This window comes from Festucalex cinctus, chromosome 16 (genome assembly GCF_051991245.1).
Source record: "Festucalex cinctus isolate MCC-2025b chromosome 16, RoL_Fcin_1.0, whole genome shotgun sequence".
Taxonomy (NCBI): Eukaryota; Metazoa; Chordata; class Actinopteri; order Syngnathiformes; family Syngnathidae; genus Festucalex; species Festucalex cinctus.
This window is the reverse complement of record NC_135426.1, coordinates 20200320-20218421: the sequence shown is the minus strand read 5'-3', so window position 1 is coordinate 20218421 and position 18102 is coordinate 20200320. Positions and strand designations below refer to the sequence as shown.

General features: G+C 42.2%; 1 protein-coding gene and 1 long non-coding RNA gene across 2 annotated transcripts in view; one reads left to right on the top strand and one right to left on the bottom strand.

The window, feature by feature from the left end:
• The window catches only part of nav3 (neuron navigator 3), a 202425-nt gene that overhangs the window by 19648 nt on the left and 164675 nt on the right, over window positions 1–18102 (top strand). The window lies entirely within an intron of this gene.
• LOC144004274 (uncharacterized) lies at window positions 11098–13012 on the bottom strand. The gene is made up of 3 exons (XR_013279274.1): window positions 12524–13012; window positions 11577–11820; window positions 11098–11476 (listed from the first exon to the last, which is right to left on the bottom strand). It is a non-coding gene; the product is annotated as an uncharacterized LOC144004274 (long non-coding RNA).

Below are 18102 nucleotides of genomic sequence, written 5' to 3'. Positions count from 1 at the left end.
CATTTTGACGTGCACGTGGAATTCCCCCAGTATAGGCTTTCCAAGTATGGGTTGGTCATTAATTGTAAGTTAAAAAGCAAACATTTGGCATAAGCGTAGGTAGAATGCCTGTATTTTAATCCAATTATCATTATTAAATTCTCCCTCTTTGTCATCAAACAAACAACACAATTAGTGTTGAGTGACTTTTTTTGGTCTCGCTTGTCCTCTGTCTCTAATTTTTACTGTTGAACAAATGAGCATTTCCTGTGTGGCTCCCGGCCCTCTGATAAGTGCTGTAATGATGTCATTTCAATTTGTCTTAATTCCCTCCCCGTTTGCAATCAATTTTCCACTGTGACTAAGAGCGGTGTCCGCTTGCCACCCACTGTGCTCTTTCGGAAGATGAGTCTGAAAAGAAGTCAGGAGAAGAGGGGCTTTTTTTTTCCCCCCACTTTGTAGCCAGAGAGGTGGGTGGAGGCAAATGATGTGCCCGCCGCACTCCTAGCCAGCAAATCCGACTATTCACCCTCACCCCCCGTAGGCGCTTGCACTCGTAGACTCAACTTGTCACTTCTGTTGCACATTTCAATGATGTCAGTGGAGCAGCAGTGTTGGATTTCACTGTCTCGACAGCGCTAACCCAACTTTGGCACAGTAGTCGTCATATTTGGCCACGGGTGACCCTGGTATACATTGAAGCTGCACTAGGAATGACCCGTAAACAAGAAGAATTTTCCGCACTGCCTGATTTTCCCACCAGACTATAACCAAAGCGCAAAGTGAAAATCTCTGTACTGTTTAGTGTTGGTTGTGTATTACTAAGAATATCTTTGTGTGACAAAAGACACATTTTCTGTTGTGTTTTTGCTGTAAAATGACCTGACCAACATTTTCACTTATGTACAGCAGTAGTCCCCACTTCCTTACTGTAACTAGACTAAGTGCAATTTCTGGAGAAATTGCGTGGGAATGCTGAAAGCACATTGAGAGCTAAATTATGAAGTTATGACCTCCTGGTTACTGGACAATGCGCTTTACCAACTGTGCCACCGAGCACTATCAGACACCTGGTAATGATGATAAGTTATATATATATGGAAGTGGGCGTGGAAAGTGATACTTAGAAAAAGTTCAACGTCTGTCCCATTGAAAATGAATGGGGAAAAGATATTAAATGTTAAATTGTGCAAATACTGTAAGTAATGTGGAATCAGATGATATATATACCCCGGGAGGCGTGAATTTTTTAAGCTAGTTGAAATTTGAACAATGTAAATTGGAAGTATTATGTGGGAGTTTACGCGGCAAAAAAGTGTGCAGAATAAAAATCACCATAACATATATGGGAATGCTTCAGCATTCCCACAATTAGTACAAGCCCTGCCTTTGTTTTCTCCTCACCGAACTGGTCCCATCTTGGGGTAATCATCTTTTACCTCTAAAAATTACAAAGCCTTTGTCATTTAATGTCATCTGCTTGGGCTCCGTGCGTCGGAGCAGTTTTGATGGCTTCATTGCCTAATTTGCGAGCCTGTCACAACAAATTACACAGAGTGGCTTTGTCTGCTGCGTGCGAGTCAAATAACACGAAACCTGTACCTTGAGTAGGACTGCTGATTATTGCCTCTTAAATAGAGCTTTCTTTTTTAAGAACTAAAAGTAACCCAATTGTGGATCAAAAATGGACCAATCCACTTTATGGGTCAATTTGACCCAACTTTCTGGGTTGTCTTATACAAAATGACCCAATTTTTTTGACACAAGTAAATGATCTCACCAATATTTGCGAGTTGTTTTACACTAAAAGAGCCATTTCTTGACTCAAAGTAGTGGATCGGTCCATTTTTTACCCATAGTTGGGTTATTTTTGATCCAACTATTTTAGAATGTAGAATTGCAAGGCAGAAGGGTGAAGTGACAATGATATAGTCATAATCCAAGTTCAATAACATCATACGTTGGACCTGTCCACTGACCTGTGGATGATTCCCCCAAACTAATACTGACAGTCTTCTCACTCCTGTAATGAGCTTCACTGTCCTCCATGCAGTTTGTACGAGGAAGCCCATTGCGAGCTCTTCTCTAAATATCGGCACTAATTAAACTCAAGTCGGCTCGGCAGGTGTCTGTGAGCCCCGCACTCCCGTGATTTGTTCGCATGCGCAATCAGTGCAGATGAGCAATGAAAAGAGCCCATCGAGGAGTTCAGGTGAGAGCAGAGGTGGATAAGAAGGCAGCGGCGGACAGTAATTAGACTGAACAAGTGCCAAGAACAGTGGGGGGGGGGGGGGGGGGGGGGGGGGTTCTGTAGTGATGACAAACTGACTGATGACCCATTCTCAGGCCCAGTTCCTAGCCTAGTCACACAGAGTCACTGCAGCACTTTTGACTTTGACTCAACCTTTACCAACGGACGGAGCTCAAAAGTTTCCGAAAGTAACAATCAGTTCTGTTACAGTATACCCAAAATCCTACATTAGATGACGAGAACTCTACTTCCTTTCTACAGTAATTTCAGTTCTCAACAAGAATATACAGGCTATCAAATATAAAACATCTTATAATAGTCATACTGAAATCTGGTCTCCAAATGACAGTATTTCCCCCCTAGTTATACATTTCCATACATTTCATTCTGGAGGACAAAGAAGCGAGTGCTAACGTTAAAGCGTATTACACGCCAGGTGTGAACCCAAAGGCTAGCTGGATCTCATTGCTGCTTATTAATTGGATGCAGAAGCCATTTTAGTGCCAATAGGGGGATAAAAAAGTGGCCGCTTCAACAACTTTTCAGATTTCGGAGTCATTTTGATTTATGAATGAATGTAAAACCAAATAAGATGCAGCAAGTGGAGAGTACAAATTAATCAATTTGATGAGTCAAAGGCTATTAGATACTGGGACACACAGAGACTGAACACAAAATATTTAATTAATTACATTAAATAAATATGTTCAATAAAGAATTGTTTGGTGAATGAGCATAGGAAACAGGTGGGTTTCAACAAGGTTAAGAACCACCTGATTTTAATATTTACCTGAAACTCAGCAATGAGTGTTTGTTCTTTTTTCATGACGTATTCATGCAAAAGAAGTTTATTTAAACGCCCGTGTGTCAACCACCTCTTTATCTTGTTCACTTTGAATAAACTCGCGACGGAGCTTTTTTGGCCTTTGAAAGGGCACCTGGTGATTAGATCTTGTTGCAGTGTGTGCCCGCATGTGCTCCGTCACTTCACACAACTTGGCACTGACCTTTCAGAGTTACTTTGCAGCGTTTTCGTCTGGGCGCTTGTCATCATCGCCGGTATCTGGTCCTCCGCGGCTTGTCATCTCAACGGTGTCTCAATTGTGCTTCCACAAAATAATTAAAACTGCTCCAGCTCAGACTCCCTTTCAAATGTTATGAATAAGTCCCAGGCAGGTTAAGAGGATTACATGGAATTTATGCATCCATTATACCCTATATCACTCACTTGTTTGACTTTTCATATTAATTAAAGCAGAAGCCAAAGCTTAAGTATTTTCAAATGATGGTCTTATTTGTTTTGCCATATTGCTGTTTGTTTTGAACGGCTTGTTTCAACCAAAAGATATTGCTCTGGATTCATCAAAGATTTGGCTCAAACTAACAATGGTATTTGTGCCATGCCAGTTTGATACTGAATTTATACTTTTGTTTATAAGTAAATATATTATATATATCTAAGTTAGGCAACTTAGGAGTGACTCCACCAAATGGCTCATTTTCTAATCATCTCAGCTGCTGATGGTCATGTCTGGGGTCACACAGGGGTTAAGTTTGAGTTCATGACCTGTTAAGCTGGGTTCACGACCGTGAGATCAAGTGTCTGTTTTGTACTGGTATAACAGGTGCCTGTTTTGAACTGATGTAGCCATCATGTAACCATCATCTAGTTTCAATTCGTTTTAGGCTATGTGATGTCAATCTTTAATCCTTTAGGTGATGTCTTCACCTATGTGATGTCGTTCTTGAATCGATCGATTCACTGTCTGTAGGTGCAGTCTGAGTATCGTGTGTGTTTTGCCAGATTATTGCTTTCTGTCACTCTGTGCAACTCTCTTTGTTTCTCATCTAGTCAAGTTTGTTCTCTGCCTCTCGATGTGAATAAATAGTAAAAACCTTATTTTGTGTCTGCGCTTTGGGATCCAACCTCCGGCACATGACAGCTGATGTGGATGGAAAGCTGTTTACAAAGTACAAACTTGCCACCATGAAGTCAATTTCACACCTGACTGTCGCTGGTCTTTTGCAAAATTGTATTACTAATGTTAAAATATAAGTGTTATTGGATTTTTTTTGTTTTATCATTACTGTTCTTAATGGTAAAACCTGGAGGGCTTGCTAAAAAGAGTGGACTTTAAAACACTCATTCATATCCCAATAGGCGCCTCTTCATTTTTACGACAGGTGTTCTAATTTGTTCAACACTGTATATTTAATCAAAACTAATAATTTACCAGCAAGCTAAACACAACTACTGTGTGAAATGCATACTTTTGTCATTTAACTTTTCTTCACTCGGTTACATATCTTATTCCTCTTGATAACAAGGTTCTATTTGTCCACTTGTGCTCAAGCATTTCCAGGGTGGCAGTCACTCAGGGACACGGCTTGCACTTCTGAAGCTTTGCCCGCTTCTGTTTCCATCAACTCTGCCACTAACAGTGGCTCGCCGTTCTTGTGAACTCTGACAACCCCGCCGAGGCAGAACGTGAGATCAGATCTCTCGCACTCACTTACCTGCATCTCTGTTACATGGAGGACAATCCTGGTGTTGTTTGATGAGAGATTGTTTAATAATGCATAACGGTGCCTACGAAGCCGGTTTTAGGCAGCTGCAGTAGATGGCGCAGATGTTATGGATGCTGTGTCTAACTTTAGCCTTTACCCAGCTTCTTGATGCACATTTTTAGCTTACTTACTGCTCACCATTTTCTTAGGGCAAACTTGCTTTTGCCACATACATTTCTCTTTCGCATATTTGATGGATTTGATGCGTTCAAAAAACATCACTAATGACTGAACGCTACCATGGTGACATTATGCTAGCCGATAATCAGATGCTGCTTGGTTGTACTGAAGTTTGATTTTAATTGTTGCTGTTGTGATTGCTGGAGAGTCGCCTATCAAATACAGCACTCAGTGTAGTTATCTGCTCTCATATGGGCTCATCATCCCCAATCAGAATTTATTTCCCGAGAGGTTTTGAAGCAGCACTTACTTTTATTATCGAGCATGAGAGTTCTGTCGGGGATTTGATTGTTCAAACACAGAGGGGGGTCACTTTAGCTCTCATCCTCAGCAAATATTGTGTGGATTTTTACACAGTTTTCATTGTTTTCTTGATTTTGCTTCCTTGTGTGTGGGAATTTTATGAGAGGATTATTTATTTTAAGCCTCTGAACCCCCTGCTGCTTTTTGCGATTTCAGAGTAGGAAAGGATTCCATTGCCTGGTATTATTCATAATAATAATAATAATAAAAAATCCCTTCAGATAAGCTCATTTGAAGAATTGAACGAACCCATCGAGTCATTTTGGATTACACATTTAAATCTGAGGATGTTAGCACGCCACAGGTGATGCAATCGAGCACTGTGATGTATGTAGAGCATGAACGTTACCAGGCGTGTCGCTGCTGACCTTCTGCAGGCTGTCTGCGTTTCATTTAAGCTTTTAATCTCCAGGTGGGCGCCGGGGGGAGGGGGGGGGGGGGCGACATGTCTAGGGCCCTCCTGCTTGTTCAGTCGCAACCGAGCATCCATTGGGGAGCCAGCCTCTGCCACCCCAAGTTAACCACCCGCAGGATAGATCACAGGCCACGCATGAGAAGATGTGGCAGCAGCTTGCCGTACGAAAAGGTTAACATCACGCCTGTGCGGAGGTGTTTTAAATTCATGACGCGAGACAGTAAAAAAAAAACAGAACACGCAGGTGGCGTCTGCGCTCCAGGAATGACTGTGGGGGCACATGTTGGGCTCAGTTACTGAACTTTTTCGAGTGTGTCATTCAAGTCATGCAGAAGGAAGTTGGCGGTTGTAAGTGGGTGATGACGCTCGGGAGGTGCGAGGGTCATGCTAAGCACAGCGCAGAGCCGCGGGCGGGAAAATCAGCCATGTGAGTAATCACGCTGTTCTGTGGAGCTCACCTGGAAAATGGCTCTACTTTGGCAATGGGGGAAGGATATGACATGCCTCTGGCACAGCAGTCAAACCCGAGCCAAGTGTAATGACTGTTTGAGCTTGCATGTAGCACCAATGAACACGGCACGCTGTGATGCTGTGCAAATGAGATGCCTTCCAGTGCATTACATTGAGAGATTGTAATACTCACTTGGCTAAAATCCAAGGCAAGGACCAATCACAGCTCATCTGTTTTCCGAAGCTGAGCTGTGATTGATTGTTGAGCAACTGCGATGACATTGTCACTTGACAGCTAGTGGCAAAATGGCCGCCTTCTGATTTTGCTGCTTAACTCGTATTCCACTAACGCAATATTAACCAGAGTACCGTATTTAGACTTGTAGGGCTGCATAGAACATACTGTTTTTATTTTTTTGGTGCATGCGTTGTTGACTTCCCTTTAAAGATTGAAATGTGAACAGTGGAACAATTAACAATACAATTACATCCATATAAAGAATAATGTTCAGCTCTGGTCTGTCATGTCGATTACTTTGAGATACAGGACTTTGTTTCCTGAAGGGACGGCACGGTAGATGACTGGTTAGCACGTCCGCCTCCCAGTTCTGAGGACTCGGGTTCGAGTCCAGGCTCCGGCCTTCCTGGGTGGAGTTTGCATGTTCTCCCCGTGCCTGCGTGGGTTTTCTCTGGGCGCTCCGAATTGTCCCGAGGTGTGCTTGTGAGTGTGGATGATTGTTCGTCTCTGTGTGCCCTGCGATTGGCTGGCAACCTGTCCAGGGTATACCTGCCTACTGCCCAAAGCCAGCTGAAATAGGCTCCAGCACCCCCCGCGAATGTTTCCTGAAGCTCTAAAGTCATAGATCTCCCTCTGGAGACGATGTCCTATCTGGAGCTCATGTAATTTTACATAAATACATCGCCTTGGCTAATTTAACTCTACAACTGTCTAAAGAGTCAAGACCCAAGACTTTGAAATTGCTCCTGAAATGCCAAATTTTAAAAATTTTATTGTCGCTCTGTTGAATGGATGACCTGTGGGACTGGTTGCCTCTGTCAGAAGGAATTTATGATGACTTTCCTCGCTTGTCATTTTGACAAAATGCCATCGCCCGGATCCCCCGTGGGCAGCATGAAGGTGAGCCGCCTTGGCATTTCGTTGAGGAAAATATAGGGCACGTGCGTTAAGGTGACACAAGCAGGAAAAGTACAACAAGGACGTGACGAAAGTCACTTCCAACAGGTTTCTTTTCTAAATGACACACTAGTATAATTGGTTTCAAATTTGGACTGTCAAAATGGCCACTTGGCTTAATTCCTTGTGGCATTTAAAAATGTATTTGTGTTAAATATGTTTTTCTTTTCTTCCGTTCCTTTCAACTTCCCATGACCAGTCGAGTCTCTGCTTTTGACAGGGTTATTGCGATGCCTGTCTTTGAGTCTTGTCGGCTTTATTGGCTAAGTCACGGTCAGTCTGCTATCGTAACTTGACACAACATTGTCAAGGAAACGTACACACTAATACTATTACATTCTTTTGTACCTTCAGTGGGGGTCATCCTGTCTGGCAGCTCCATATTTCATCTAATCTAGCATCAATGGAGCTTTTCACCTCAGTCGGGGGCCTGTGCAAAGTGCTTCTGCAGGTATGCTTGACAAGCCATAAATAAGGCCGCATCGTGTCGAAACAATATCAAATGAAAATATTGTCTTGCCCTTAATAGCGCCACAGAAGGGAGGGCGGGATAAATCAGGGGGGAGGACGGGACCGAGGTTCAGCTCGCTTGCACTCACCTCCCACTTAGTTTCAACCCCTTCCTGGCGGAAATGTAGTGTGAAACCATCAGTCACTTCTCATTCTATGTCTCCCAGTCAGTTTTTCCCCCTGCTTCCTTTTCAACAAACCTGACTTTGAAGATACTGTATCGCCGTTACAATTTTAAGCTACGAGTGGGCTTCCACCGGTGGGAGCCAGATTTTAACGACTGATTATCCACCCGTGCACGGGACATGAAAGGAAATGTTAAAAAGTAAAACGCAAACAGTGCAGAAATGAAACGGTTTTCTCATCAAGGAATACCTGAAACTTCATTCCCAGATTTCCCCGCAGAGGATACGGACGTGTGCTGCGGTTAATTGAATCTAAAGCTAACCAGATTTCGCCTTCTATTTGTTACAGCATCACTTCGCCGAGCGCGCCCACCTTGTGGCTGTGTTGGTGGTAAAAACTTTCTAGTGGGGGGGAAAACTGAGCCCAATGTGGCTCATCCTGGATTTAAATTTGCCTTTGATGCATTATTCATTATTCCATTCTTAAACACAGAATGTAAAGTGGCATTTAAGGAATCCAAATACATTAGCAGAAATGTCACGTTTCTGGGTTGGTCAGCTTTTTCATTCATTTTCTTTCAGCCTTGGGGTTTTTTTCTGCTTTGTCCAGGTAGAAGCTGCAATAATATTTTCAAAGTGTTCTTGTGCAGGCCACCAACTACTACAGAGTTGTTAAAGGCAACTGCAATCTCCACAATCTTCAGGGGGTCATTCGTCATAGACTCCCTGCCGCTTTGGCTATATATGGCCCTTCTGTATTGGAGGAAGCATCCCAAAAATAAGGTTGTAAACGACATCCATCATGCGCTTGACATCTTCTGATGAGACATCAGACACAGAAAACATTGCTGTGAACAAAACATTTCTGTGCAGACCTAATTGACATCTTGTGAATGAAGTCTGGTGTCATCGCGCCCACAAACTTCCACAAGGTCAACACAAATAAATGAATCGGAGGAGTAAGCCGACTGAATGGAGTCCCATCTGTGACTCCCAGTAGGTGGCTATAATTTTTCCCCCTCTCCCCTTCCTTAAGGTGGGTCCCTCGACAGGGCCCAGATTGGCAGCGGCAGCCGGCAAATGGTTGCGCCAAGAATCACGTGAGGCTCCAGTCTGCCACTCGCCCCCTCTGGCAGCATTTATCAAGGAAAATGGAAGCATGTCGTTTTGAGCTTGAGCAGAAGGACTGAAAAAACAAATTACTATGAGCGCTTTTAGCGTAGGTTTATTTCATGAGTACGACTAAAGACAGGAAGGGCGATGATCGTGATATTGAAAACGACAATTTGTCATTTGGATGTGTCATGATTAGTGGTGCAACAGATCACAAAAGTCACGGTTCGGATTGGACCAATTTTCGGATCAGTGAAAAAAAAAAGAGAAAAAAAGATAAATATTACTTTGTCTTCATTTATTTTGTATAGCGGTTTTATCATTAAAGCCCCAGTGTGTAGCTCACGACCGCCATCTATCGGTCAAACAAGATAATGCAATGATTTTAAGCACACGAACTACGGCGTCCCAGAGAGACCCTACTTCAACAGCCTACCACCAATTTCACCGGAACAGAACGCAAACAACTTCTGGTATTCCCTCGAGTGATGACGTAAGTGAATTGCATTTGTTAGACATACTGTACAGATCCCTAATAATTGTGATTTAGTCATTTAATTTCAGAATTAATATTTTTGTCGGCATTGTTTGGAAATACTGTACGTCAGCTAATGATAATGGCTATCTATGTTCATATTTGTTAGTGTAACTAAACCATGCAACAGAGAACACACAGTTATGTTATACGTTTTATAGACATGTGGACCATCTCAAAGGGGGCGAGAGAGACGACGAGGAAGAGAACGCGGTGCCTCGTAACGTACAATTATGTCATCATGGAAAAATAATTCCATTCGAGCATGCATGTGAATGGCTCAAAACATACCTTTGCTTGGAATATGTGGTATTTAGATTACATCGTTTGCTGATATGTTTAGTATATCGTGCAAAAATAATGGTGTTAACTGAACGACACATCTGCAACTCAGACTCGTAATTCCCCCCGTGTCTTGTTGCTACTAACCACTCAGAAAAGTGCTGCTTACAAAAACATTTGAAACCCTTTACTCAGATATCGATTTGTCACCATGTTGAACAATTTTACCTAATAAATATCACTAAGCAACTTAATTAGTTTTGATTGAAGATACAACAGCTTCCTTGTACTTCGATGTGCAGGAATTTACATGGCTTTCACAAATAGTCTTGCTCATGTAATAATGTACTTCATTGGCTCAGTGACTTTCAGTTCATTGTTTGGTACGTCATCTGACATACAATTGTTACCTTCTTGCAGAGACTCGTACAGGAAATGACCATGGAGGAACATGAAGATATCCAAGTCCAGCTGATAGACTGACACCAAGAAATACTTTTTGACACATCAGCACCACCATGATTTCCTGTACCTGGATCCCACATCAGCACCACCATGATTTCCTGTACCTGGATCCCACATCAGCACCACCATGATTTCCTGTACCTGGATCCCAGACTGCAGCACCTTGGTGGACTTGTAGCAAATAAGTGACACTTTCCCAGATCCTTGAGGACAATACAAAGGTTTTTTACCTGGCATATAATTAGTCCATGTCTGACACTTGTTGTTGTAGTTTGTATAACTTGTATATTGTTGTTGTGTGTTAATTTGTACATTTTGAATAACTAAAAAAATACTATTTCCTTTGGCGTCAACATGCAGTGTTCATTCGACACCTAACCTAACACTATTTTACATGACCAGAAATGTAAAACATCAAAAGCCTGGAGAATTATTATAAATGCTTGCAATGACAAGGAATTCTTCATTGGCCAATGAATGTAAGGTACAGTACATGAAAATGAATGAATAAAATAAAGTAAAATAAAAGTCTACATGAAATGAACATATTAACAAAAAAAAAAAAAAAATGCTGTTAGAATATAATGAGCTACATGAATTGCAGTTGTTCCAGAATTTTACCAATACGCTGTGCATTTCAAAATATGGAAAATAGACATACAGGTTTGGGCCAAAAGTAGTGTTACAGAGCAGGTATGTGTTGTACACAGCTAAAATATCTGATTAACTCAATACCATGATGGGTTTTTTTGTGTGTGTGTGTGTGTGTGTGTGCTGACATTGCCCCCCATTAACATTGCAACATTCCTCAAACTCTCCCGAACACAGTATGATCTGTAACACTACTTTTCGCCTACTCTATGATGTTATTGGGGCAAAATTAAGGAAGGCTTGTCCATTGATTGTGTGAACAGACTGCAGTAAAAATGAAGTCACTTCAATGTTTGCTGGTTTTATTAAGTTTGACATGCTCCTTGACTGCACAAGTACATGTTATGGAGTGAGGGCATGTTCCCACCAACGATGATATCATATTCTTCAAAGGCTTGCTGAGGAAAGTGAGGGAGGAGTCACTCCATGGCTTCAGACACCTGGTCAGCAGGTCCTGTGTAAAACAAGTGGTGCTTGTACATGTGACCATTCCGTATTGCTTCACACAAAAAGTTCATGTAGTGTGCAATGCCGTCCATATGTAAATGACATACCAAGACGTCGGCTGACTTCAGTTTGTTGCAGCTCAGATATGGTAGGTGGAGATACTGGTGGTACAACACCGAAGCCTTCTGGGGTCCTCCATTCAAGTGTCCTCATTCGGGGCATTCCAATATGGCTGCTGACTCTCCCCTTGATATTTTTTTTTCTTGCAGGTCGGTGATGTATTTAAACGGTGCATGAATGCTTGTATACATCAGAATATGGTTCTGGAACCCCTCAAGTTTGGCTGTTGATCTAGTGTGACACAAACAAAAACACAATTATAAAATAAAATAGAATAATTGATGATACTACTATATGTCACCAACTTTCCAACAAAGCCCCCAAAATAGAGGTAAGATCTTTAGTTTTTGGGCCCAAAACATTGTATTAGCTAGATAAAAGTAACTTGACTGCATACTGCATAGAATATGCAAAGGCTGCTTGCTTGTCGAATTTCCGTGGAAAACGTGGCAGCCTGTAAATTCTTGTGCACCCAATTACACAATGGACCAGTACACACTTGAGTGAGAGAGTTCAGACTCTAGCAGTGCTTACGGTACAGCCAGCATTTAAGTCCAGAAAGTTATTCCCTGCCGAAAATTAATTTCGAGAACCCTATTTTCACCAACCACAACGAAAATAATTTTCAACTCCTCCACTAATACAGTATGCTTTAGATTCTCTATTGAAGTTATGGGCAAATATACCTCCGAAATCACAGTTACATTACATTACACAATAACTTGCGCATTTACTCTAAATATAACGTGCCAGCGGGAATCTTTTTTTTTTTTCAAAGCAAGTAGCTACATAACGAAATCGTTCGAGTGGTGCGGAGTTGCTAATCAACAGATACAGTGATCGTAAAACAAAGGTACGAACATCGTATTAATTAGTACGGAGTATACTTTTTCTCTCGCTCTCAAAACGTAAACACAAATGTACTCTTACTTACCGGTCAAGTAGAAAGCAGTCGAAGGCACCGGCACGTCCCAAACCTAGTCTGTTCCTCATTTCTCTCCATCTGGCAAATGCGGCTACAATATAAACTCTTGTTTTGTCGCGCTGAAATAAAATAAATTCCCAAAGTAAGTGTGATGCTTGATAATGCTCTCTTCGGGGACCGGAAACTCTTCTTCTTCGTGGACATGCGGTCGCCATACAAACCGGAAGTGCGTTCCAAAAACGCGTTAAGAAATGGAGAGCTGAAATTTGTCTTTGACGGCACCCGTAGCAGAAAGATGGCGGCGAAACATGGCAGACACTAGCAGGCGAGGCGCGGACATGTAAGATAATTTGCGATTTCTAGACTAACCGTTATATTTTAAAAAAGTACGTTTATGCGATACAACATATCTTTTTACATACTACTAACACAAACAATTGTTTTTTTTTTCCGAATGATTTATTATTTCACCACTAGATGCCACTGTATAATACTGAGTGTACCTTTAAATTAAAAATTAATAAATTAATTTATTAATTCAAAATGTCTAATATAGCAATGTAGAATTTAGTGTCTTCATTTATTTTGTAAAAGGCCTTTTCTCATTAAAAAAAAAAAGAGAGAAAATAATCGATTCTAAATGTCTAGTATAGCCGTTTAGGATTGAAGAACACAACTTTTAAGTGCAGTATGAGGCAGAAACATTCTTATTTTTACATGGTTCATGTGTAAAATAGTGTTTTATAAAATAAAGACAAGGATTTATTGATCTTTTTTTGTAATGAAAAGACCTGAATCTGAAATTTAAGGTCTACTCCCTTCCTCTAAACATGGAGAGTGAATTACAAAGTAGCCTTGCTCCAGAAGATTGAAAAAGATTTCAAGTAAGCCAGTTGTCAAACTTACTTCCCAGCAGGCAACCAGAAACTCATTGGTCATGCTAAGAGCTAGCCGCTAGCCACTTACGTCAGAGATTTCTGCCGGACCATACAATAGTGGCGTAATTAATTAGCGGTTTCTTAGCGTCTTAAATTAGCGATTGAACATGAGTTTGGGATAGAGTTGTGATGTTGGTCGCAACTACAATGTCAATCAACTACGATAAAGAAACGTGTCCTAAGGGTATTTGCATTGCCGTCAATGTATTACTGTACTGTATTTGGTAAACTTTATTTTGAAGTTAGGCTTATCGTGTTACGTTGAGTATGTTTCAGCTTCCTTAACATGTCAGAATGGTATCGACTGTGAATGTGCACTTGTTTTTTGTTTTTTTGTTTTTTTACCCCACCAACCAATCCGCGGATCGGGCATGAACCGAACCGTGGGACCTAATCTAAACCGACCACGGATCAATGATGACCTGTTGCACCACTAGTCACGATTAGTTGACGTCAAACTTTAAACATCAGTACGAAATAGTAAAGTCAGCTTGTCGACTAACCCGTAATGCTAATGAAGACGTGGTATCGAACATTGATGGCTGGAACTCCAAATGATGATCATCCATGTTATCATCTCCCTCTACTGAGACTATCATGATTAGCGCCACCGCGGCGTAACTATGTTTCAATGACAGTCATGTGTGCAGTTTAACTTCTGCACAGCATTAACCCTGAAAAACAAGCGCTCGGCGAGCGCCCGCACACTCCCACATCTGTGTGGTGTCAGTGGCTGTCAATCACCTGTCGTCAGAGACACCGAGAAGCCCCTGGGATCACTAATTAACGGTAACTTGTGTTTGGACAGGGGAGAATGTGCGTCTTTCTCGCCGCCGCACACATACTCATTCGAAGGTACACAAGCAAACTCGGAGTACCACACGCCCAGTAACACAAGCACGCCGACGTCTCGGAATAAGCAACCCGAGATGGCGGCGGTCGCAAGGACCAAAGAAGAACATCTCCGGGCCTCAGACCTCCCCTCCACCTCCATCCCAAATAATCACGGGGCCTCCGAAAACCAGAGAAAATAACTTAATTGGTATGCTATTTGAGGTTTTTCCCAATGTCATGGAGCGGCTATAAATTATACACTCTGTGTTTCTTCGAGCAGGCAGCTCTGCAATCTTAATCAAACTGCATTTTTCACTATTTTCAGTCATTTTTTTGGAAGTGAACTGTTAAAGCTTCATAGTAGTGACAAGTTAAGTATGCGTTTTGTTAGTTCCGCTGAAATAACAACGGCAAAAAAAACTGCCCTGGAGCACGGCTAAACATGAGGGCCAGAATACGAGCCCGTCAAATTAGAGGCGACTCAAAAAGTCGCTTGTTAGGGAGGCGGGTCACGAACTCGGGATCTGGGAGGGAGACCACGGTGTAAATTGTAACCCTGCAAACCAGCACATTTCCTCTCTCCTCTCCGCCGCTGTCCCAAAGCGCAACAGAATCGCACACGGCAGAGTTTGTCCAAACTGTCAGCGGTCATTCATCTCTCTCTTGCGTCCTTCGTATAATTCCGACCGCAGCAGCCAGCGGTGGACCAGTCGCAGGTTCACCTCTCTGTTACTCTAACCCCCGTGTCCTTTCCCCCTCCTTTCTTTTCTTGCTCTTTTTGGAAAAATGTGAATGAGTCATCGCTGTACGTGAGGAAATTGAGAAGAGTGGGAAGAGGTGAGGTCAACACTGAGACAGGAGTCGGCTACAACTGCATCTTGACTGTAGATCTTTGGGATTCTGATCAACCAATTCGAGGACGGAAAATTGTATGACATCAAGGAGCAGCTCTCTGAATTTAAATTCTGAAGGCCCTGGGCAGGTTAGATTGAAATGTCTCGGCACTAAGGTTGAATTCTGATTGGAACGAAAAAAAAAATAAAAAAATCTTCACATGTACTGCAGCCAGCCAACAGAAACACAAAAAATCAAAAGAATAGACAGCTGGGAATAAGTTAATATATTTTCATGAAATATGAGAATTTAGCTTGTAAATGTATCCGGATTATGATTCGCTCTTCCCCAGTGAAACTTTACAATCGTCTGCAATGCATTTTATATCCCAAGACGCAGGCACACCTGAGGCGCATGCATACACACTTGTAAATCCCAGCCTCGCTGTGTCATAAAATAAAGACATGAAATAAAAGAGGAGCTTTGATGGTGAAATTGGTTTCCAATTGAATGTCAGAAACAGCCTTCACATGCTGATGCCCGAATGAATCCCAGCTTTGTCGTCATTTTGACTGATCAGGTTATTCTGTCTGAATTTGCAGATAGAAAGTATCTTTCAGGCCTTTTCTCATCTTTATATGAAATACTGAGTTAAATTTGGAGGGGGGGGGGGGGGGGGGGGGACTTTTAGTGTAAGATATCCTGTACTTTTTCTAGCAAGGTTTGTGGTTTTGGCACTGAAAACTGACCATCGAGGAGACCCGATTATACGCATGTTTTATGCTGAGTGGGAATTGTTCTGTGGTTACTGTTGCTTAAGCCAGAATATTTACTAGAAGCTTTTGAGTGTGGAGTGAGTGGGTGGGAGGCACTGTTGTTCTGAATGCAACGGAATGAAATCTGGTCAGGAATTGATTCAAATAGTTTGAACTGGAAGGGTAAATATGTAGAAATGTTATTTTATTCAAGTAAGCTTAGCAGAAGATTTGGAAACTTCAAAAAAATACCCTTGCATCTTCACTTGTATATAAAAAGGCGATTTGAATCTTCTCAGTGTCATTCAGCCGCGTGTGCAAGCTAACTTAATAAGTCGTGGCATCTGTAAATATCATTTCCTACTCCCTTTAGATCACGACATCAGTGCGCTGGTGTAGTGCTGAGTTCTCCACTTTCCCGAGCCGTCGCCTTCTTCCATAAGAGCGGCTTCTGCTCCCACAGGAGCCCCTTTTATGCAGCCAGAGATGAAATGCTCGACATGCCAGTAAATATATACCGGGGTGGATTTATCCAGGCCGCCGTTTCCTCACAGTTGATCGAAGAGAAGTGCTGAGGAGGCAGCTGACCTTTTCCCTGGCATCCACAATCTGTGGCGCCCTCCTCCTCTTCCTCCGTCTGTCTCCTGCTCCTCCTTTTCTCATAGGTCTGTTGTCTCCCCTGCAGCCTTTTCATATTTTTTTTTTTATTTCTTTCTGAAGCACCAGCTGATTTCCTTAACACTTGTCTCATGGGCTAGAAGCCGTAAATGGCGGTAATATGGAGGTGAGGCCGCAGCCCCACCCGGTCTCTTGTTCGTCTCCCAAGGTTAGATGTATCAGTGCAGTCTGGGTGCTCTCTTTCCCCATGCAGCATCTCAGACTGAACACTGCCATCTGTTGACGGGTGGGCCAATTGCACATCTGGGGTTTGTCCCCCTGCTTTCTAGCTCAGGTAGGTAATTAGAGGGAGCAAGCAAAGACTGTGTTCTCACTGGACATTTCATCTGTGCGCCTGAGCCGCTCTGCAATACGGTGCAGTTCTACACTAATGTTTCACTTTATCATTCCTTTCCATTTACTAATTATGCTTTTATGCACTGACCTCAGGTTAAACTCCTTATTTGATTTGACGCCGGGAAATTTCCAATCCTCACTGGGGCATTTTGTGTGATTTTGGTTTCAATGAACTTTGAGTCAAACCACCAGAATGGTGCTTCTAACATTCACTTTGTTACTATGCAGCTCATCCATTAATCAAAGAGCGGCGAGTTAGTTGATTTTGTTGCCGGCTGTTGATGCTGGCGCACTAAAATTCCCTGGAAACGCTACTTTGCTGAAATCGCTCTTCCACGGGCTAATTGGCGGGGAAAGCGTAAACAGCGAGTAATCACGGACCTTTTCACACTGGAAGGTTAGTCCGAGTGTGTCAAGCATGGGAATAACACAAGGAGCATGTTTTGACACAAAAGTTATCGCTCTTCAGTGACTCGTGTATTTGGTGATACAGTTCAGTACAATTGAAGGAAGTGAGGAGGGGATGCAGCTTTCAGTCATATTTAGAAACTTTTCGCCCTCCCTCATCCCACCTACAAGCAACAATTCCACTTCTTGTTTTCTATTCAGAACTTCTTGTCCCCTTTTCCTCATCTTGTACGTTCCGAGGTTTTCATGTTGAGAACACGTGTCAGTGTTAAGCTTTTCATGTAAAACAATAACTGTTTTGGGCAAGAGATTAGTGTTTAAATTCCTGTCCGATAAAGGGCTGGGAGCAACTTTTTTTTTTTCATGGGGGGGCTCAATGTCTGTTTCGGTTTGTTGATACATGATGATTCATGCTGGTTGTTGCTCGGGTCAAGGCAGAGTTTGGGAAGCTATCAGCGTGGCCGGAACCAAGCTTATCAACGTGACACCTTGTTGAACGCCTGCTTTCTGAACCCTGCACATGCGCCCCTGCTTGTGCTACTTCCGCAGCTTATTTGGTCACACTCAGTGGGGTGCACGCAGTCTTAATTTTAGTTAAAAAAACATTTTTTTTAAATTGTCTAATTTTAGTCAACGAAAACTGCCAATGTTTTAGTCTTGTTTTAGTCAGGACAATTATTTAACCCCTGTATTTTTTTGTAGAATTTAATAAGAGATTTTAGTCCAGTTTTTATTAAGTCAAGTACATTTTCGTCTTGTCGTCTTTAATCGAAAAAAATGCATAGTGATTTAGTCCCAGTTATTG